Source organism: Sarcophilus harrisii, chromosome 4 (genome assembly GCF_902635505.1).
Source record: "Sarcophilus harrisii chromosome 4, mSarHar1.11, whole genome shotgun sequence".
NCBI lineage: Eukaryota > Metazoa > Chordata > Mammalia > Dasyuromorphia > Dasyuridae > Sarcophilus > Sarcophilus harrisii.
The window spans coordinates 207,172,497-207,196,996 of record NC_045429.1 but is presented as its reverse complement, the minus strand read 5'-3'; the positions used below and the strand labels follow the sequence as shown (position 1 = coordinate 207,196,996).

At 33.7% G+C, this 24,500-nt stretch overlaps 1 protein-coding gene across 3 annotated transcripts in view; it reads left to right on the top strand.

The window, feature by feature from the left end:
* The window catches only part of KLHL32 (kelch like family member 32), a 213,110-nt gene that overhangs the window by 153,140 nt on the left and 35,470 nt on the right, over nucleotides 1-24,500 (top strand). The window lies entirely within an intron of this gene.

The window sequence follows — 24,500 nt, the reverse complement described above, 5'->3', positions numbered from 1 at the left end:
TATGTTTTTAAGCATATTCTATGTACTCTGACTATTACTAGATTATTTTTCCCTATATGCAATCCTCTGATCTTATATTCTGAAAAGTATCCCCATAGTTATGTTATTTCTACTCTCGGTGATATTTCTGACAGATAAGTGTCATTGAGGTACATCCCATTTCTTAATGAAAGAATGGTATTTGTCCTTTGGTTTCACATAGATTTCTTAGATCATTTTGAATTAAGACACTTGATTAATATTTGAAGTCTTTTAAAAGGACATCTTACTATGGCTGTCTTGCTCTTCTTAAAAAATTCAGATAAATGAGCTTATTGGAATCTAGTTTGGTTGTCTGGTGGAATCTATCAATGGACTTTGAAGTCTGCAATAGAATTGTGTGTTTGAGGTATGATTGCGCTGCTTTGACTATATAGTCCACTCTAGGATAGTCAGATGATTCACAAATAAAATTTTTCAAAAGCTTATTTCTTTATGAGGAATATGTCTGCAGATGAATATAGTTTATTTTTATTGTTATATCAATTCATAAGGAAATACACAAAGGCCTGATGCTCACAGGATGCTCCAGGGCATGTTTAGAAATTAGATAGTTTTTTTAACCATAAAATTCATAAGTGGAACAGTAACATTTAAAACACTTATGGGAAAATGCCAGCCTTCATAGGTGCATCTTTTGTGTGTCTGAAATATAAACCAAAATAGGTTTTCTCAATCTCAGGTTGAGAAATGCAATATTTCCATGTGGGAAATTCCCCCCCCCCCAATCCCAGATCATGAATGAATATTCTAAGAAGTATATAGATTTGTAGAAAAATAGCCAAACCCTTGAATTACAACTAGGAACTTTATGAAGCACTGTAATGTGTTTATAGTCTAGTCAACTAATTGCATTATTTTTCACTGAACGTTTAGGCTGTGCCTACAAGTAGCAGAACGATAAGCTGAAAAATAAAGAACTCTATTATCAATTTAGTTTATAGATGCCAAATACCCTATTCACTATTCCTCCCTTTCTCACTGAAATAATTCTTAGAAGCAGGCAACATATTGTAGTAGAAAGATTTTTGCAACCTGAAGTCTTGGTTTCAAATCTAATCTCTTTCTGTATGATGTTGAGCAAGTCATTTACTGTCTTTGGGAGGAGCTTCCTCTTTTATTAAACTAAAGATTTGGATTAGATGATAGCTAAGGTCTCTTAGCACTAAATTCTAAGATGGTAAGCAACATAATGTAATGGAAAGAATGTTAGTTTGGAAACAGACCTGGGACCAGGTCTACAACTGCTTTATTATTCCCTGTCTGACCTTGGCCAAGCCATTTAACCTCTATGTGGACTTACTTTCCTAAAATATAAAATGAGAGGACTTCACAAAATGATATCTCAGTCTCCTTCCAACCCCTAAACTATGATTCTGGGCCATTTTGGCATCATGTGGATACTTTTAAAGGTATATATTTAGACCAGGTGCTCTTAACAGATGTTAAAAGAAAAATATTTTTATAAGTGTGTTTTGATATAATTGTTTTCCTTTGTAATCTCCAATATTTTATTTTATGCATTAAAAGTGTTATTTTGAGAAGAATCCATAGACTTCTTAATCCTGCCAAAGGAGTCCAAGAAGCAAAAAAGATCAAGCTCCTATGGTTTAGGTCAGTGATATTGCACTCAGAACCAAGGACTATTAAATAAAGGACTCTTGGAAGCCTTATATTGATTTTGTTTTAAATTGTAACATTATTTATGTTTTATTGTACTTTTATTTTGTTAAATGATCTTGATTACATTTTAATTTGGTTCTCACTCAAGAGTGTTGTGGGCCACCTGCTTGATGCTTCTGGTTTAAATTCTCTTTAAAGGTAGGTTGAAGTGAAATTAAAGAGTAGTAAATAAAAAGCTTTAATAAAGGGAAAAAATAGTAGATTATGATGGTGTATGGGATGTTCAGAGAGGACTAACTCCACTAATGTGAGAGCTTGCTGAGCACTTTTCAAGCCTGATTATCCACCTTTGAAGTCTACCTGGCACACAACTCTCACCTGTGGCTCAAAAAAACTGTAGCATGCTTAGTGGCCACACCTGGCCATCTTGGTAGATGGGTTAAATGGAGAAAGAGAGTAACTAGCAGTCTGTAGGTTGCTTTCCTACTTAGTTCTTCCAGAACCAAGTATGCCCCACCTCTTGGTAATATGGTGGTCATTGTTAAGAGTTTACTTTTCAGAGATATGAAGCAAACAACAACAAAAAAGATGAAAATACTATGTTGTGATCCATTTTCAGTCCTCAGTCCTTTTTCTGAGTGTAGATGACTCTCTCAATCATAAGTTTATTGGAACTGACCTGAATCACCTCATTGTTGGAAAGAGATACATCCTTCAGAATTGATTGCTGCATAATCTTGCTGTTGCAGTGTACAGTGATCTCCTGCTTCTGCTCATTTCACTCAGCATCAGTTCATATAAGTCTCTCCAGGCCTCTCTGAAATCATCCTGTTGATCATTTCTTATAGAAAAATAATATTCCATAACACTTATATACCATAATTTATTCAACCATTCTCCAGCTGATGGGCATTCACTCAGTTTCTGGTTCTTTGCCACTACAAAAAGGGCTGCCACAAACATTTTTGCACATGTGGTTCCCTTTCCCTCCTTTAAGATCTCTCTGGAATATAAGCTCAGAAACATTGCTGGACAAAGGGTATGCCCTTTGGACATAGTTCCAAATTGCTCTCCAGAATGGCTGGATCATTTCGCAACTCCACCAACAATGTATTAGTATCTATGGGTATATTTTCAACAATGCCTATAGTGGAGAAATCAATTACAAGGAATAGCTGTTTTAGATCCCTGACTCTTCTTGGATAATTTCAGGGCAAAATAGTCACTTATTATTGTTTTTTTTTAATGTGCTAGTAACTTACCCTATCTTTACAAGTTATAGTTGCATTTGTATAAGAAAGCACAACAGCAAGAAAACCAACACTTTAATATTGTGCAACATTAGTTCTATCTAGGTATGATCTATATAGTATATCAGCTGTGGTTATGAAATTGGACAGAAAACAGAATTCCAGAACAACTCAGTCTTTCACTAGAGGGAAAAAAAAACAAGCATTTAGTAAGTGCCTACTATATTCCAAGCATAGTGCTAAACATTTTTTATAATTATTATTTCTTTTTATCTTTGCAATTGAGGTAGTTTCTATTAATATCCCCATTTTAAAGATAAGAAAACTGGGGCAGCTAGATAGTACAGTGGATAGAGCACCAGCCCTGAAATCAGGAGGACCTGGGTTAAAATCTGGTCTTGGACACTTAATACTTCCTAGCTGTGACTGTTGCCCTAGCTGGGCAAGTCACTTAACTATATTAGGCCAGAACTCTTATACTTGAAACAAGGATTCTTACAAGATCCTAGCTCAATAGAATTGATGAGACCATGGTTATCTAGTTTAGCATGGTGCTTAATAGTTCTCTAGTTCAGTACATGTACTTAGTACTTAATATAGTTCCACAGGATTGACACCTATGATGTAATTAAAATAGAGCATATAAGCTGTAACAAACTCAGTCAGGGTCAGAACCAGAGAAGACAGAGGACTGGGGGTGGGAGCTCAAGCTCTCAGAGCTAAGGAGAGAGATTCATTCCATCTTCATCAGCCTAGTGGTGGCTGGCCTGTCCTCCTGCTCCCCCCACTAAGACCAAGGCCAGTCTGAAGTGCCTCAAGAAAGCTAGCCAGGCTCCAGGCAAGGATACAATAAAGAATAAAGAATTTGGATTTTTAACACCTGGCTATTCTTGCCCCAGAGACCTCCAGAAGATTAACAGGACACTACAACCCCAATTGCCTCAACAACAACAAAAAAAAAAAAGAAATTAAGAAAACTGAGGCAAATAGGTTAAGTGATTTGCTCAGGGTCACACAGCTAATAATTGTATCAGGCCTAATTTGAACTTGGGTCTCCTGAATTCAATCCCATCAACCTTTCCATCATGTTGTTAATTCATTTTGCTCATGTCCAACTCTTCATGACCCTGTTCCTTGGCAAAGATAACTGTACTATTTTGCTGTTTCCTTCTGCAGCTCATTTAAAAAATGAAGAAACTGAGTTAAATGACTTGCCCAGGGCCATCATAGTTAATAAGTTACTGAGGAAAGATTTTTTTTTTAATTTTTATTTTTATTTAATAGCCTTTTATTTACAGGATATAAACATGGGTAACTTTACAGCATTAACAATTGCCAAACCTCTTGTTCCAATTTTTCACCTCTTACCCCCCCACCCCCTCCCCTAGATGGCAGGATGACCAGTAGATGTTAAATATATTAAAATATAAATTAGATACACAATAAGTATACCCGACCAAAACGTTATTTTGTTGCTGAGGCAAGATTTGAATTCAGGTCTTTCTAACCACATGTCTAACATTTTGTCTGTTCTGTGCCAACCAGTGCTATCCACTGTGCTAGTTAGCAAAAATCATACACACACACACACACACAGACACACACACATACACACACACATATACACGCTAATAGTAAGGAAGCATAAGATTTTTACCATCTTCCTTGAGCTACTTTATCTTTAAAGCAAGGAGACCATATAAGGCCCTGTAATCTATATAGTTTTCTATTCAGAAAAATTAATACAGAACCAAATAGTATTTTGAAAAATTCCATTTTTATTCTTTGCATCTTTCAGTTCCATTCTAGGAGTACAGAAAGAACTACACACTGATAAACTTGCCATGAAATTAAGGGTGTGCTGGAGCTACCTTGTACTACCACGTGAGATCTGATAGTGAAATTTTCATTGTGAACATTTGCATCTCAGAAATCAGCAAATGTTATAAATCACACCTTGATTTATTATTTTGTCGATTATCTAGACTTTAGAAAGTGATGTAGAAATTGTCAGTAATGCAGATTAATCTTAAAAGTCTATTGTGTATACATTTTTTGGAAAGCCATTGACCTGCATATCCATCCCTGAAAGAGTATCTTTTACAGGTTGGTAATTGATTCTAATCCTTCCTTACCCTCTGCACCTACATGATGCAGTGATTCTCTCCAAATATGGTATATAATATTGCTGGTAGGGATATCATTCAACTTCTATTTAAATATACCTATTAATGGAGAGCTCCCTACTTTTTAAGATGACTCCACTTTTAGACTTAGGAAATTTTTGCTTATATTGATTTAAAGTCCAATATTGTAAAACATACAGTGCTGTGTAAGTTATATTATTGTTATTAAGTTATATTATTACTATTTTGTAATGAAAAAAGTACTTTGTTTGGAATATGATTTATATTTTTCTGCTTAGCTTCTTGCTACCCCAAGTTCTCAGTTTCCTCATCTATAAAATGAGATAGTTTGACTAGATGATTCCTTAATGTCCCATCTTATTCTAAATACTATGGCTTTCACTTGATACTTATTAGCGGTGTGACCCTAAACAAGTCACTTAAACCCTGATTGCCTTGTTTTCCCCCCCCCCAAAAAAATATGGCATTAATTCTGTGGGTTTGTTTCTATTGATTCAGCTTAGGCTTGAATATACTTTTTAGCTCACCATATATTTTTAACTTATCATTAAAAATTCATTTTGTAGTTGATTTTTTGAACTTATATATATATAGGACTGTATATTATCTACCCCTATTATATTTTCCTATTTGCCTTAGCTCATTGTCCATGCCTGTCAAGATCTTGAATTCTGATTCTGTCATACATTCTATTAGCTAGCTATCCCCTTTCTGCTTTATGTCATCCATAAAGTTGATAAGTATGCCATCTTTGTTTTCAAGTCACTGACTTTAAAGAATGGTGACTATAGGACCAAGGACAGAGCAATGCCATTAGAGATGTCCCTCCAGGTTTATGCTGATCCATTTATCAACATTCATTCAGCTGAAGACTAATCCACTTAACTTTATTCTCATTCAGACCCCATTTTTCTCTCTTGTCTACAAGATATCATGAAGGTCTTTGTCAGATGTCTAACTAAAATCCAGAAATATTTTACCTATGATAAATGGTATATTAGCTATTCTAATTTTATAAAAAACTAGATTTTTGTAAATTATAGAATCATTCATCCAGAACTAAGACCTCAAAGGTCATATAATTTAATTCTAAAATTTTATAGATGAAGAAACTGAGGCACAGAGAATGTAAGTGACTTGACCAAGTTCACATAGGTAATTGACAGCCTTGGGATGTGGACCCTGCTCCTCCGACCCCAGCTATATTACCCCCCATCCTTGTTCTGAGTAAACTTCTTCCTAATGATTTCCACTTCTCTTTCCAAATATTTACAATTTGGCTATTGTATAATCTATTCTAGATTATTTCCATTGGTATTTATGTAGTTTCTAGAATCCAAATTTCTTTTCATTTTTGAAAATTATTTATTCATTTCTAGTTTTCTAACATTTCTCCATTTCCTTTAATTCTTCAGATTACTGACCACAATTCCAGAATTTTATCATGTTCTTTCTGTGTTTGGAAACTTTAATTCCTTCAAAATATTTATCTGTTATTTTATCTTTTTCTTGGCTATCAACCATATTTATTCTACTTTTCCCAATCTGAAGATCATTATTTGATAAAGAAATGGAAAAAAAAAATTAAAGAGGGGTAGTTCAGCTTTCTTTCTCTCATTAATGGTACACTATCATCTTGGAGGGAGGTGTCTAATGGAATGCCCCAGGGATTTCTGCTTAGCCCTATAATAGTTCACTTTTTTTTTTTAATCAATAACTTATCTAAATGCCTTATTATCAGATTTGCAGATGTTGCAAAGATAGGAGGCATAGCTAAAAACTACTTACCGAAAGGCAGTATTAATTGTCAAATTTGCAAATGCTACAAAGCTAGGAGGGATAGAGAAATAATTTCATAAAGATCTTGACAGGCTACAATTTTGATCCAAATCTAATAAGGTAAAATTTAATAAATATAAATCTGAGTTCTTACATTTGAGTTTTTAAAAAAAAGCCTCACAAATATGAATGGGGCATATATGGGTAAATAGCAGTTCCTCTGGATAAAAGATACAAGCGTTTTAGTAGACACAAACAAGCTCAGCATGAATCAACACTATGATGTGGATGCTCCCATAGCTAAGCAGTGCTGAAAGAGGAATAGCATCTAGGAAATGGGAGGTTATAGTTCCATTGGACCCTTTTCTCATCAAACTACACCTGCAGGATATTGTTTAGATCTGGGCAGGACCTCTTAAGAAGAATGTTGATAAAGAGGAGCATATTCAGAGATGGGTCAGCCTGATGGTGAAAGACCTCAAGATCATGCTGCATGAGAATTTACTGAAAGACCTGGATATATATAACCCAGAAAAAAAAAGAAAAACAGGTTGAACAAGATCGCAACTACAACATTTGAAGGGCTATCATGTAGGGAACAAAAAGGTTTGATTAAATTTTTTTCTCCTTAATTTCAGTGAACAGAACCAGAAATAATGGCTAGAATTAGACTTTAGGCAAAAGAAAAAAAATACTCCTTAGGTATATCTAAAAGAGGAATGATTGCCTGGAAAAGAAGGTAATGGTTCTTCCTCAATGAGTGAACACTAGTGTGTATATATATATATATATATATATGCATGTATGTATAGATGTTTGTATATATGTGTATATGTATATATATATATACATACACTGTGTACACATACACATGTGTATGCACCTGCATGCATGCATAATACATATATGTGCATGCATGTATGTATGCATGCCTGTGTGTGCATGCATATGTGTGTTTATATAGCTATATCTATATCATGGAGAGCATTCTTATTCAAGTATGTTTTGGACTTAATGGTTTCTATGGTTCCTTATAATTCTGAAATTCTGTGAGGATGCAGATTGTGGAAAGAAGTTGTAAATGAAATTCTTTTTTCAGATAGTTGGTCAGGTGCATTTCACTTTTGAAATTTTGTGACCTGTTAAGATTATGCCATATGCTGAACTACCACTTTCCTTATGTTCTTGTCAGAAATGCATTTTTTTTCCTGGGCCTTTTTTGAGTCTCTGCTCCTTCTGAGCTTTTATCTCATTTACATTACCCTTCTAGAACTTACCTGTTTCCACCCTTGGCTACCTGTCTCCTTTTGAATCTTTTGGAGATCCCTTTTTTGGGGGAAAAAAATAGGAGTACTTCAAGACACTCCCTGGGTAGCCACTTTGGCCTTTCGAGCTACTTTGTCCTATTTTTCTTTGTTGGAATCATCTGTGAAAGAATTTAAATTTAAAGAGGGATCCTATCCCTCCTGAGTTCCTTTGCCTTTTACAGGAGGATTTAGGATGAAGCCAAACACCTCAGGGTGGGGATGTTTTGCTCTGTAGTCCTGCTGTGTACAAATGGTCAGATGGGGGAGGCTGGTATGCACCATTGAGAAGGAATTTTGAGTATGTTGTATATATCTGATGAATTATTCATATGTTTTACTCAAATGTGCTAAGACCAAGGATGATTTTCATTATCTCTAGAATATGGTTGGGGGGTGAGGAAGGAAGAATATATTTCATGTTTCCTATTCATAAATCTTCCTTTCTTTCCTTTTCACCTACATAAAGACCTTTATGTACTAAGCCTGGGGATGAAATTTTTTTTCTCTTAAAAATTCCTAGGGATGAAAATTATCATGCACAATGTAATTTGTCAGATATTTATATTTTTACATAAGAGCCTATTTGACATTATAAAACTATTTTAGGGTAATATTATCAGAGACCTAAAATGTATTCTTGTTGCTTTTTGTTATTTTATTTTTGAAACATCTCTTAGAATTATCTAAGAGTTGTGAAATACCTATATAGTTGATATTGAAAAGCCACAATAATATAAAGTAATGGTTATAATGGAGTAACTCAGTAGTACAGTGGCCAGAATACTGGTCCTGGACTTAGGACACCTCTTCTGAGTTCAAAACCAGCCTCAGATACTAGCTGTGGGAAACTGGGCAAGTCGCTTAATTCTGTTTGCCTTAGTGTCCTATCTGTAAAATAAGCTAGAAAAGGAAATAGCAGAACTATTCTAGTATCTTTGCCAAAAAATCCCTATGTTGGATTACATAGACTGAAAATAACTGAATGACAATAATGATTATTCTCTATATGAAAAAAATCTCAAAAATCCAGCAACTCCATTCATGACCAAATGTCAGATGTAAAAATATAATTTCAGGTGAATATAGAATAAATCAGCAGCCCTCAAACAGAAAGGACTCACAGAGACAATAAAAAAAAATTCCAAACGTAACTTCTAAAACTTCTGAGGTCCAATTAAGAAATACCTATAGTGGTTACTTTTAGTTATTTTTCAGCTTATTGTATGTATGTATGCATCTATCTGTCTATCTATCTATCTATCTATCTATCTATAGTTTTCTCCATTAGAATATAAACTCCTTGAAGGGAGAGACCGTTTTGTTTTTGTATTTGTATCCTCAGCACATAGCATGGTATCTCACATGTAATGGACACAATAAATAATGACTTTAATTTATTGTGTTTCAGGGGTCCTATGTGAGGGGTCATTTTTTGGTAAAACCACAAGTTTACTTTTTCAGGGGGTGCACTATGGGTTTGTAATCGAAGTTCTTTCAGCTAAAATATTCTGCACCTTGGTATAGCTCCAGGTAAATCTAAACTTTTTGTTTGTTTAGCCCAGTCTTATCATAGCATTGGTATAAGAAACATGTTAACTCCCCTGTCTTCCTCATCATTTTTGACCTATCTGTAGTGATCTAATGATCACTTTCTTCTCTTGGATACTGTCTTCTTTCAGTTTTTAACATTGTTCCTTCTACCTCTCTGACCACTAATTTTTTATCTCCTTTGGCTGGATCAAAGTGACACCCATTTGTGTCACTTTAATGGGGCTCTTAAATGTCTATCCTGGGTTCTCCATTTTTCCATTTTCTATACCAGCTTCTTTAGTGATCTCATAATTGATGATGGGTCAATTGCAAATGCAATATGCAAATCAATCTCAGGTCTCTATATACAGCCTTAATCTATCTCCTCTGCTCAGAGTTTCATCACTTTTCACCTTTTAGAAAGCTCAAAGTGGAAGTGGGCTCATCAAACTCAACATGTCTAAAACAGAACTTATTTTCTTTCTTCCCTGTTTTCCCATTACAGCCAAGAGATCCATCATTCTTCTATTTACCAAACTCACAGCCTCAGTATCATCCTCAAGCTCTTCCTCAAACTCATCCTACAGAACTAATCTATTGTTAAGCCTGGTTTCTGTCTCGATAACATTTTTCACTTATGTTCTCCCCTCACAAAGCATTAGCTTGCTAAGGATCCTTTTTGCCACAGGCCTGGCTTATCAGTAACTTCTGCTTGGTCTCTTTGTCTCAAGTATCTCCCCATTCGCATCCATCTTCCATCCAGCTGCCAAAGTGATTTTCTTAAGGTGCACATTTGACTATATCACTCTTCTATTCAATAAACTAGATTGACTTCCTTTTACTTCCAGGAACAAAACTAAAATGCTGTCATTTGAATCCCTTCTCCACTAAGCCCCTTCCTACCTTTCCAGCCTTCTACCACCTTATTCCTTCTCTAGGAACTCTATGATCCAGCACAATGACCTTCTTACTATTCCTTGTTTCCACAACTCCATCTCCATTATACTTTTTACTATCTGTCCCTCATCTCTGCAACTCTCCTCCCCTCACCTTATGTCTGCCATTCTGGCTTCTGTCAAGACTCAATTTGAATTTGATTTTCTTCAAGAGGCTTTTCCCGGGTACTTCCTCTGCATGTCTCCTCCTCCTGTGAGTACTTTGCATTTATATTGTATATGTTGGGTATGGATAATTTTTTTCATCATCTCCCCATTAGATTTATTGGGTCAGAAAATTCTAATTTATAACAAAAGTTGCTAAGACAGAGCTTCAGGCATATTCAGTTTTTTAGGGATAAAAGTGGTCCCTAATTAATTGGGTCCAAACACTCCTCAAGATCAGGTAGGCCAGTGCTTAGGCATTTTCTACTTTTACACACTTATTCTCAGCAAAGTAGAATTTTGCTGATTGGTCAGTTCCAGAATAGAGAAATCTCAAAGAGTTGGCAAAGGTAAATATCCATTACTCATAACCACTTTGTCAGCAGATCTTCCACAGATCATCAACTCCATGTTATCTCAATGAGGGACTAACAAAGGTCATGGAGACCCTCTCAGAAACATTTCAGAAACTTCCACAAGACATAAAATTCAAGTAATTTGACCAACAGACAATAAGGGTTCATGGAAATTGTTGGTTTGAAGCAAAGCTCATAAAGTAATGAATGATAGTGATACATAAAGGTGAGGGGTCTTATACCAGCAAATGAATCTTATTACAGCATGTTAGGCTATGGGCTGGGGCTAAGGGGGAGGGCAGCAATTACATTCTTATTACATTTTTAATTAATAATATTAATCTAGCTGACAAGTATAGGTATCAATACCTTGGTATATTAACCATTCATAACACTTATCCTAACAGCATTAACATACATAATTAACTTAATCTTATTCTGTTTAATTCACTAATATAATCACTGATATCCTTCCTAAGTCACAATAAACTGAATAAATATTAATTTGAGTAAGAGATATCAAAATTATGCTTCTAGAAAGCAGAGATCATGGTTTTGACTTTTTTGTCTCCCCATAACAATGCCTGACACATATTCAGTGCTTTTTTGCATAGTAAGTGCTTAATCTTTTCTTGTTGACTCACTGACTCCATGAACTGAAACTTCTCTGGAAGTTATGGATTTGGAGAGTTGCCTGAATTACTGATTTGTCTATTTTCACACAAAACATAGGTTTTTCTTGAATCTCATATCTTCCTCATCACAAGTCTAGCTTCTGCCCAATCAACCATACTTTTTATTCCATGAAAAACTTTACCTTTTCTGTGCCATGGAACAAAAAATATAACTAGATGACACATAGAATAAGCAGCAGGGCCTGGAATCAGGAAAATTCAGCTTCAGACACTTACTGACTCATCTTGGTCAAGTCATTTAACCTCTGCCTTCCTTAGTTTACTTCTCTATAAAATGGGAACATTTGTAGCTCTTATGTTGTAGGATAGTTGTGAGGCTCACATAAAACAGTATTTTTTTTAAAAAATACATGCTACAATGCCTGGTATGTTATATAAATGCATATTGCTTTCCTTTCATGGACATCTTGGACAGAATTATGAAGTATGGTCCCTTCTCAGAATAGTGCTTTGGATTCCTCAAGAACCAAATTATATTGAAATATAATATCAAAATATATATTAAAAAACCCAAGTTCATAGACCCTAAGTTAAAAACTTCTACTTTAAAATATCTTTATTTTTTTATCTACCTCCATATACAAATATATGTATATAGTCATGTGTATATGTACATGTATACAAATGTATAAATAGGTATATTCACACTTATCTATACTTAAACTTAAAGGTTGTCTAGAATACATTATAATTTGAAGAACTCAAAATGAGTTATGCTTCAGTTTCCTTACTAAGCTTCTTGTAAAACAGAACTTAGGTTTTTTTTTTTTTCTTTTTTTAATGTTCTACATACAGGGACATCTCACACTTTATGGGGAGCTGAGAAAACACTTGGCATGGTTTTGTGTGTGTGTGTGTGTCTGTAATCCTTCTCTTTATAAAGTGGATGGCCTATATCAGTGATCTCAACTTTTTTTTTTTTTTGATCATACATTCTATCCATCAGTAAAACCATTCCCATCAAATGTTTATTTACTTATTTACATATTATATATAGCACTGTACTAATAATGTACATTCTATTAGAATGAGAAATTAGAACAAAATTGATGTAAAGTTGAAAGAATATGTGTCTCTAGAGTTAGTCAAAAGCCATTGGAGTTCATTGAGTCAGAGGCAATGACATGATAACACTTGCATTTCAGGACAATCACTTGAACAGTTGTGGGGAGAATGGATTTCAAAGGGGAGAATCAAAAGGGTAGGGGGTCCAATGGAAAAACTCTTGGGAGTCTAGGGAGAGGTAATGGAGCTCTGAACCAGATTCTGAACTGTGTGAGTGAAATGAAGAGGATGTATTTAAGAGATGTTCTGGATAGAGATAGAAAGTTCTAGTAATTGATTGGATCTGTGAGGTAAGGATAAAGGAAGAGTAGAAACTGACTCACAAGTTGCTTACATGACTATCAGGACAGGAACCTGGAAACAGGAAAATAATAGGGAATTTTAGAAGATGTGTGGGTTTGGAAAGACGGATAATGAAAAAATGTCTGTGATACAAACCTCAGCTCATCTGTCTGCTCATCCCTTGGGCTCCACACAAAGGAAAGGATGATTTTTGTTCATTGGTCATGGCCCTGTGTGAAGGGATCTGCCAACTCAAATGCGTAGGAATAGAGCCACCTGCACGGCTCTTGCTAGGAGCATCCAAGTGTTCGTTAGGTTATAAGTCCCCTGAGAGACTGACACCTGTGCCGGAAGAAAGGTTGCTGGGAATTCCCATAGCAGAAGCAAGGGGGGAAATCGGAGAGTGTTAGAGGATCAAGTAAGTGTGATTTTGTTGGAGATGGGCCCCATAATTGCCTATCACAAGAACAGTAAAAGATTTGTTCAGCTTTTTACATTTTAGATGGTTGATCTCTCTCCTATATCTGTAACTGTATATAGTTTTATAAACGTATATGCACATATAAACACGTATATATACACATATACATATTTTATATACATATATGTGTGTATATATATACATATACACACACACACATACATATACACAGATACACACACACACACACACACACACTCCTTGGGGTCAAGTCAAAATTCCCCCCCCCCCCATAATTTGAAGACCACTGCTCTAGAACCAAAGAGTTTCCTCGTTTTAGAGTTGTTTAGATATCTATTTCAGTAATGTGCATTTATAGGCATCAACCAGACTAAGAGCTTATTAGTTGTGCTAATAGTTTAGGAAATAAGAATAATAATGGTCACTCCCCCCAACTTTTTAAAGGGTTAAATGAGCCATGAAAATACTTCTACATTATTATCAGCTTTGCCAGGCTGAAGTTTCTTTTAAATCCTTTCAGGTGTTTTTCTCTGGCAGTTTATTGAGGCTTCATCAATTTTTTTAAACTAAATTTCTTGGAGGAAAAGAAGTACCATGCATGTCATATATATACATATGCCTGCAGTCAGCTATAATGGTTAATGTGCATACATACAAATTCCCTCCTCCTCTCCCCCTGAAATATCTGTTTTACAAGCAAAATGTTGACACGATTTTAATTAGAGTGCTCTGGTGAGTACTGTCATGGCAGCATTTTCATTGTTCTGGTTGAGGAAATGTTGTAATTCCGAATCCCTAGTTTCAGGTACTTTTTGATTTGAGGGATATATTATCTGTTGGACTAAAATTCCCTTTGCTGTTTCTAAGAGAAAAACAAATTTGATGTTTTAATATTCTGGTGAGTTAATATCAATATATAAAGTATCTTTTTTTTTCTTTTTGGATCAGACCTGCGACTTCATTGTGAGGGACTTCCAGTTAAAAAGATGAGAAAAATAGGGGATGTTTATCTTGCCTTATCTTTCTATTCTAATCTTTCAAATTAGGATGAAGGATCCTTTTATGGGATGGTGGTCTACCCTGCATATGAGGGTGAATAAGGTGGAGAAATTTTGGGCTCTAGGTGAACTGTAAGTCATTTAGCCCTGCTCATTAGTTGTGAGGGCTGTGGCAAGTTACCTTTTATCAAAACTGATAGTCACGGAACAATGAATATTGGTCTTATTTATTGAACAAGTGTGAGATTTTTATTATCTTATTATGCTGAAGATAAAGGTTAGATTAACCACCTGATGAAAATAAGCTTTTAAAAAATACTTTAACCTTTATTATAAAGGTATATAATAAATAAATACTTGTCAGATGCAATTTAATGTATATTTTCAGAAATGATTTAAATAATAAAATAGTTGAAAATAATAACACACATCAATATAACTTAAAACTTAAAGCAAGCTTTCTTCAAAAGGCTTCTACGATTTAGATAGCAGGAGCATTTTGTAGAAAAAATTAAGTTTTGGCAAGGATCAGTATTAGAGGATTTGAATTCCAAGCCCAACTTACTGCTTAGTGAAATTCTGCATTTTGGAATAATTCCTAAGTAACTAATTGTGAATAAGAAACTTACCTTTGATATTGTTTTACACACACACACACACACACACACAAAATGATAAATGTTTAACTGGACTTTCTGAGGGGAAAAAAAGAGTATATATGATAGACTTTTTACAGTATAATATGCATTATTAACATTTTCTTCATCAATTTCTTAAATCCACATAAATTAATAAAATTCATTGTAGAGATCTACAATGTCTTCTAAATGTAAATGCTTACACTGAAAATTTAACAATCATTTTTCACAAGCCAGTTTGAATTTGCTCCAGCATACCAATAGATTCATATTTCAGATTTTTCATAAATGTATATGAATATACATAATTGTGTGTCACAATACATTTATCTACCTCCATATACAAATATATGTATATATTCATGTGTACATGTACATGTATACAAATGTATAAATAGGTATATTCACACTTATCTATATATAGTGCATATATATATATATACATGCCCATATATACTTTGCATAAATATGAAATAGTTTGTTTTAAAAGCAGTTTTGTGCTAGAGTTTTCATGAAAAGTCATATTCTAGATTCATTTAGGAATGATCAAAAGATATTATGTTGACAAAATTTAATTGGAGTTATTAGTATAATGTGTTAGGTAATTGTTGCAAGATTTCTTTTCTTTTAACATAATGTATATTCCTCACAAGTTATATTTATATTTTGGGGGTTGGGATAGATATCACAGTTTAAATATACTAAGGTATTAACCATTTTTAAAAAATTCAGTGAGGAATCTTTTTAAAAATATAAATAATATTCTGCCTTAATCTGGATTTTTTATATATCATGTTTATTGGAAATGAGTTCCACTTGTATTCTGACTCTGGGTGTTGCTAGTGGCATGCTACATTTATGAAACATTACAAAGTATACTGTGAAAAGATAAATCCATTTTCTTCTGAGCCTGTAGGCTCCTGTGTGATCTTGAGTAACATTTCTGATGCCCAGAATGATATATTTGAAGAATCACCATGGAGTAGGATCTACCTGGTGTGAATTGAGGAAAAAACAAATAAAAGAAAATAGCTCTTTGTATATTTGTGAACTAACTGCTATTGATCTAGAATAACTCAAAATTAAAATGAATTTTTCAAGAGAAAAATTAAAGTAGTGAAAAAAATCAAGAAAAATTTTCTTTTCCAAAATGCTGTATCTGTTCTTCCCCCTTCAAGTTGACTCTAGATGTGTGATTTATTTAATCTGAAGTATTCCAAAATTTAGGCACAATGAAGAGTACATCGTGGGTTATTGTAATAATCATATTTTGTTTTTTATCAGTAAGTTTTACTTTTTAATTTTAGAGGTGATTGCTATTTATAAACTTTAAATCATAGAAGTTGTGTTTGGACCTGAGTATGTCTGAATTAAGTTTTTGATATTTATGGTTAACAGATCATTTTAGAGTTTAAGAAGTTAGAATTTTCATGTAACTATCCTTAACACAAAAATTTCCCAAAGAATCTAGCATCCTATTGTGTCAGGGAATGAAATGATGAACAGGGTGGTAATACTCTGTTTTTATATAAATTTGAACACATAATTCTCTCATTCATTCGTTGCTTCTATGTCAGATTATTATAATCTGTACGGTTCCAGAGAAGATAAAGTGAAAGGCAGTTTGGAGAGGACCACAAAGATAAGATTATAAGGAGGGAGAAAAAAATATGGCATATGATGCTAGGCTGTAGGATTTATAATGATTTAATTTAGAGAAAATAAATTCAAGCTCCTTAAGAATAGAGAATGATCCATTCTTTGTTCTCATATCCCAGTTTCTTGCAGAGTAGCTGGCACCTAGTAGGTGTTTTTTGATTGCAAGGTGATTGATCAGGGAAAGATAAAGAATAACAGAAAGAACTAGTACAAAGTATACAAAATAAGAGTTTTGAAATCATCTAGTGAGGATCGTATGGTTGGAGAGGAATTTTAAATACATAATCGAATCCATGAGTTGCTCTGTATTCCATCCAACAGCACCCTTAAGTATAGCTTAACATTGGGTGAAGACCAACAGATTATCCATTAATCATCTCTTTATTTTGCTATGTGACAAGTAAATTTTTTTGTGTGGTAATGTCTTTCAAGAGATGTTGGCTACTAGCCCCTTTTGCAACTAATTTGTATTGAACTACACTGTATATGCATATACATATGTGTATTCATTATATATTAATGCCATATATGTGTGTGTGTGTGTATATATATATATATATTTTTTTTTTTTTTTTTGATTCTCCCATTAAATGCAAACTTCTTGGGAATAGAGATGGTTCCACTCCATATACTTGTATCCCCAGTGGCTGGCACCTAATAGTACTTAATAAAGACTTGTCAGTTGATAGTAATGTTACTATCCACTCAGGCCTAGCATGTACATCTCCACTTCTTTTTGGAGGATACTCAGCTTTAGTTCTTTGAAGACTCTGGTATTTGACTAGATAGAAGAATCACTTTTGAGATGAAAATAAAAGAAAATGTTTTAATCTGAGATAGGGAAATATCTGTTGTGGAGGTTTGGGGAGATGAGTCTTATCTAAGATTAATCACTTAAACATCTGCTATTTATCAGGCATTGGGAATATAAATAAAATGTCTATTGAGTAAGCTTATGTTCTATGACCCTATTTGGGGTTTTCATGGCAGAGATAATGGGGTGGTTTGCCATTTCCTTCTCCAGTTTATTTTACATATGAGGAAACTGAGGCAAACAGAATAACGTGATTTTTCAAGGGACACAGAGCTGGTGTCCTGAGGATAAATTTGAAATTAGATCTTTGAGCCATCTAGCTACCCATAGAAATATATACAGAATAAATATATACAAAACTAATATAAGGTCACAAAGAGGGTGCCTATAGTTGGGATAAGGACAAAGTTTATATAGAAAGTAGTGAGTGAAAAGGGAAACTGAGGACTTCTCAGAATAATAATTGGGCAGTTCAAGACTCAGCACCAAGGGTCTGTTAATCATTAAGGTTCTGGGAAGAAGAGCAAGGAATTGCTCTTCTAGCAGAAATACCTGAGATAACCCCATTGACTCCTATTTAACTGTTTAGAGAAGAACCTGACTAATTATTTAATGGCCTGGAGATATTCAAGAAGTCTCTAAACTAGTTATCTCTATCTGTTGATTGAGGAAGCCTGAGGTAAACTAAGTTTCCTTGGTTATTCTAGAAACCTTTTAACCCCTCTGGCTTAAAAGATTACTTACCTCTAAATACCTCTAAATCTCCTTATTTTAGTTTTGAAGGTCTGATGGGTTTGAGGAAATGAAATTTTTTGTACAGAGTGCTCATAAGCATTTGTTAACCTTGTAAATAAACTGAACACCATAAATTTAGGCAAACATACCTGCAATAAGTCAACTATATTGAAATGACTAGAATTTAGCAAGCTTGTGCTACTTCCACTTAGGCAACCATTGAAAATTAATTGGATAAGGAGAGGGGAGGGTCATGGATTCCTGTGGTTTATGACTATATAATCTCCCTTAACTTCTGTGAAATCAGCCTCCTCTCTCTGGAGAACTCAGTGAGCAGACTGCCGCTTTTCTCAAAGTGAAGAACAAGAAGCTTTATTAGAATCTTCTGTTCTTCACTTTGAGAAATTTCTGAGTAGTCATTTTGACTTGGGGGTTGCCATACCACACAATAGTAATATTTCAACTCTAGCTTGAAAAGATTCTAAGAGATAGAGGTGAGAAGGGAGTATATTCTAGGTATGATAGACAGTTGGTATAAAAGTATTAAGTAGGAAGATGGAAGGCCAGGTAAGGAAGAGAAGAAGCCAGTTTATCTGGATTTTACAATGAAGAAAGGGGAATTACATGTAATGAGGCTGACAAAATAGACTGAAGGCTGGGTATAAAGGGTTTTAAAAGCCAACATGCTTATTTTTATCCTAGAAGGAATAGGGAACCATAGGAATTTATTGAGTAGGAGATTTAGAAATGTGCATAAGGAGAATCCTTGCCAATGGAAGTATGGAACTTGTTTTTAATATTTCTTTAATCTCTCTCTCTCTCTCTTTTTTTACTATTTTCATATCACTCTCACTATCCCCAAACTTTCCCCAAATAACCCCCTCCATCTCAAAGAGATGTAATAAGCATAGTCAAACAAAGAAAATCCACATATTAGCTGCATCTGAAAATACATGTCATTCTGTACTTTTTATCTGTTTACCAAAAAGATAGTGTGCTTCATTTTCAGCCATTTGAAATCATGATTGGTCATTGCATTACTAAGTTCTTATGTCTTCCTGTGTTATTTCTTTTTATATTGTTGTAGTCATTGTATATATTATTCCCCTAGTTCTATTCATTTCATTCAGGTTCAGTTCATACAATTCTGCCCAAATTTGTTCTCCAAATTTGTACCTTTCATCATATGGCACAATAATATTTTATTACATTAATGCATCAAATTTGTTTAGCCATTCTCTAATTGATGACTACTCATTTTGTTTCTTTACTATAAAAAGTGCAGTTATAAATAAAGGTGTTTCTATGTATATTTTCTTCTATGTCTTATCTTTCACTTCTTTTCAGTATGTGTCCAGTTGTAGTATTGCTAACTTAAGTGGTATGATAGAATGAAAAATTTATTATTATATGCTAGAACATTGTGGTAAATCCTGGGATAGAAATGCAAAAATCAAGACAGTCCCTATTCTCAAGAAGCTTATATTTTAATAAGAGAAGACAATTCAGAAAGAATTATAGCTTGTGAGGAATCTATGGTAAGAATATCATGCAAGACCACTGACTTATGACAATAACAAGTCACTTAATTGGGCAGTTGATTGACATGCAAATTAAAACATCATAGGATAATTCCAAAATAATTTTTTTTTTAAATTTTTGAAATAATTTGTAACTCCAGAGAGGGCATTAGTGTGCCTGACCTCTAATAGGCCTTCCAACAATTGTATTTTCATCATCTCCGCCAATTTGATGAGAATAAAGTAGAACCTCAATATTGTTTCAATTTGGAGTATATTTTTATCTGATTGTTAATATTGTGCATTTCTTTTTTTTGAGAACTGCTTGCTTGTTCATATTTTACAGTCTTTGTTGGAGACTAGTTTTTGTTCTTATTTTTGTTTCAGTTTTCTATATATTTTATGTTCATACCTTTATCAAATAAATGTTATAAAATTTTTCTCGTTGCCTTTCTAACTGTATCTGTCAAAACTTTTAATTGTATATAATCAAAATTGTTCATTTATTATCATCGCTATGCCTTGTTTGTTTAAACTCCTTTTCCTACATAGCTGTAAAAAGGTATCTTTTTCCCTTCTCCTCTAATTTGTTTATAATATGTCCTCTCATATATAGGTTAATATAACCATTTGGAATGTATTAAAGTTTATGATGTGTGATGTTCATCTAATTTTTGCCAGTCTGCTTTTCAGTTTTCCCAGAAGTTTTTGTCTACTAGGGAGTTTTTGCTCCAGTAGTTGGTGTCCTTGAGTTCTTAGATTTTCTTTTTCTTTCTTTCTTTTTTTAAATACTTCAGTCATTTTGGATGGATTCTAAAATACTTTCTTCTTTTTATTAAATTATGCACATAATTTATATTTTCTGTAGGCACCAGTGTATGGATAATTTTGATATTTCTGTTTTGAATGATGATGATAATAAAAATAGTGATAGTAATTATAGCTCATATATGACACTTTAAGATTTGTAAAGCACTTTTATACATAAATTCTCTGGATTACTATTAGCATCACATTTTACAGATGCAAAAACTAAGGCTAATGCAGGATAAGTGACTTGTTGAATGTCACAGCAAGTGTCTGAAGCAGGATGCTCCTTTCTGGTCTATGTTTATGGAATTTAGAGAAGCAAATATTAATTATGGTATTGTTTCTCTAATTTCAAAATTTTGTACTTCTGCCATAGGTGTGTTTGAAAGAGAAAAGATTATATTTTGTCAAAAAGATTTTTTGCCTTTGCAAAAATGAAATTAAGCAGAGCTTTTAAATAACTTAGCTAAAAGTACCCAAGTCAATCATGGATCAAGGAAGAGTCAATCCCTAGAACATCAATGTGGCACATGAAGGTAAACCTAGCCAGGTGTCCTAAATTACTAAAGATACTACTTAATCTTCATGAGATTTTTTTTTTTTCTTTTTACCTTCAGAATATGTATGCTGCTAAAAGTTGCATTTATTCCACTAAAATAGTAATTGACCAGATTTATCTTGGTGACTTCAAAGAGTTAATACAGTTTCCCAAAGTATCTAATTGAATCCCACTGGAAGAACCTGGCTCATTATCTGTGATGTGAACACAGCCTTCTGAATGGACTGTCGGCTAAAGTCTATAAATGTATATCTAGGTGAGAAGGGGTCTGAGGCAGATGTTAGAGTAGTTAGTTTTAATTAGCATTCACTTGAATTTAAGGGGAAGCATGAGCTTAACAAGTAAAAATGACTTGGGTGGCCTAAAGGTATCAATAAAAGATAAAAGTTAAAAATTATGTGAGGTCAGAGAGAAGTCAAAAATATTGGAAAGAAATGAGACAAAATTCATCTGAGAAAATGTAGACTTAATGTCTGAGGTGAAAAATAATATACAATTGTTATTCTATGGAAAAAACATAAAAACAGTAGTGATGATTATACTCTAGAGATTATAAAAGAGCAAACCAGAAATAGAATAGTAATGGTATGCCATTAAAACTTTTCAGCCAAGTACTTTTGTTAAGTACTGCTAAGTACAGTTAAGTACTATTAACTTTTCAGTTAACAAAGTCTTTAAGTACTATGCTTAAGGTAAGAGAGATACAGGTGGACACAATGCAATAATAAAATGGTAAATGCAAAAGGAAGCAAACAAAATGCTTTGTGAGTTTGAGTGGGAAAGCTTAGTGGAGAAAGTGAATTTGAATTGAGCTTTAAAAGGCTGATGGGAATTGAGTAGTCAAAGTAGGGTTACATTTCAGGGAGAAGGAATAGCATGAGTAAAAACAGGAAGAGAGAAAAGTGTTGGGTATGTTTGAATGAGTTTGCCTGTTTTGGGATGGAGTTTGGAATAGAATACAATGTGAGGCAAGATCACAAAAGTTGGGTGCTGCCAGATATGGCATGTATGCCTGACATACCAGGTAAAGACATTTGCATTTTAGAAGGAAGGTAATTAAAAGAGCCTTAGGAGAAATTTGAGTAGAGTTCTGTATAAATAGATCTCTAGATTGGCTAGGGTGTGTGAAAAGAGCCAGAGGGGAAATAGAGGAGGTGCTAACATCAGCTAGGAGGCAATTATAATAACTCACATTGGTGATAATGAAGCTTTGTATTTGGGTGGAGCTGGTAAGGACTAAGAAGAGAAGAGATGTAAAAGATACTATATAAAGTTTTCATCAGTAGGACTTGAATTATTGAGAGATGAGGTAGAGAGAAGTGTATTAGAAAATATGTTTTTGAATATGAGAAATTGGGTGGGAATTGATCAAAATAGTAAACTCAGAAAGAGGAGAACAGGTTTTGGGAAAAGTTTATGAGTCTAGTTTTGTTTTGGTTTTCGTATATATTGAATTTCAAATTATAATGGGACAGAAAAGGTGGAAATGCCTTGTAGGTAGTTGTAGATACACATCTATAGTTGAAAAAAGAAATCAGGTCTAAATATATAGATTTGGGATTCATCTTTCCACAGAGATATCCTTAGAAACTGAGAATTGTTAAGTTTTCTGTCTTTTTCATATAGTATCATAGCTTGCTAGAAAGATAAAATAAAACCCTCCTATTAGATGGATAAGAAGATTAAGAAGCAGAAAGAACGGATTAATGAGGAGAAAGAAAATAATAATTATATATAGATCACTGGGTTAAAAAAAAAAAAGCAGCCCAGAGAGGTATTAGTCCTCTGCTGCTTCTTTTTTGCTCATCTCTGTAGTTTCTAAGTGAAAGGTACAAACTCTTAGAATATTGAGGAATTACCAGAACAAGGTAGAAATGATTGGATTAAAAAAAATCAGACAAAATCAGATAAAACAAAAAAAAAAATCAGATAGAAAAAGGAAATAAAATGTAGACAAAATTAAAAATCATACCTATTGTGTATGGGTTGCACTTAAGAGAATGAAAACATCCCTCGAACCCATAGAAGTAAAAAATGAGCCATACAATTTGAAATGAAAAATGAACCATAGAAATATCTTTTCAATAAAATGGTTGGAACACAAGTCATTTGAAACATTAAAGTGGCCAGAAATGTAAGAAGTTGATTGTGGATAGTTATTCCATTCTAATGGAGAGGGATTGACCAACTTAACTATGTCTTTCTTTTGTCATCAGTCATATTTGTGATGAATATAGGTACTGCCACATTAAAGCAAATTATTTTTTCTTCAGATAAGTATCTTGTTTCATTTGAATCCTTTTGATTCTTGGAAATTTTAAGACTATAGGATACTAAAATATGAGTAATAAATAACCTGTGAGTACATCTATAAATTTTGAGGGAATATGAATAATATTCCATCTCTCTTTTCTTCTCTAAATACTTCATAAAGAAACCTGAAGAAACAAGTCCCAAGAATTTAGAAGCACCTGAACAGAGTGATTAATTATCTGGTTTGTTCCTGAGAGTTCAGAAATTTTCTCCTAGAGTTGCTAACATTGCACCAGTGACCTGCATGAGGATGGCAGATCCTCAAATTAGAAAGAAAGAAAATAGTTCTGCTTTATTATCCACAAAAGCAGTCTAACTATTGTATCATTGCTAAAATTTAGCCCATTAATGTTATTTTAAATTCTTATCTCTGTTCAGATGTAATTTTATTTCAGTTTAGCAAACCAGTTGCTGAGAATGACAAAAGTATCTCCATGGATCAACTATGTTATATTATCTTTTATGCATTTACTATTGCATGTATTTGTTTAGTTTAATATATCCTGCCAAATTTGGGCATCATATTTCAGGAATTAAAAAGTACTTCAGATAATTTTAAATAGACCTTTTTAAAAAAAAAAAAAGTGTTCATGTTTTTATTTTCCCCCTATCTCTCCTGTTCTGTATTTGCTGACCTTTTATGTTCCAGGCTCTTTCAATCACTAAGATCTGATGTCTAGGATTCAATTATGGGGCCTGCCTTCATTTTCAGGAATTTCTTTTGTAAAAGGAAGAGGAGACAATGATGAGAAGAGGTTAAAATTGCAGGTTGATATTTAAACCAAATGAGAAGATAATGTCCTTTGAGAAGAATTTATATGAAGGTCTTACACGTACAT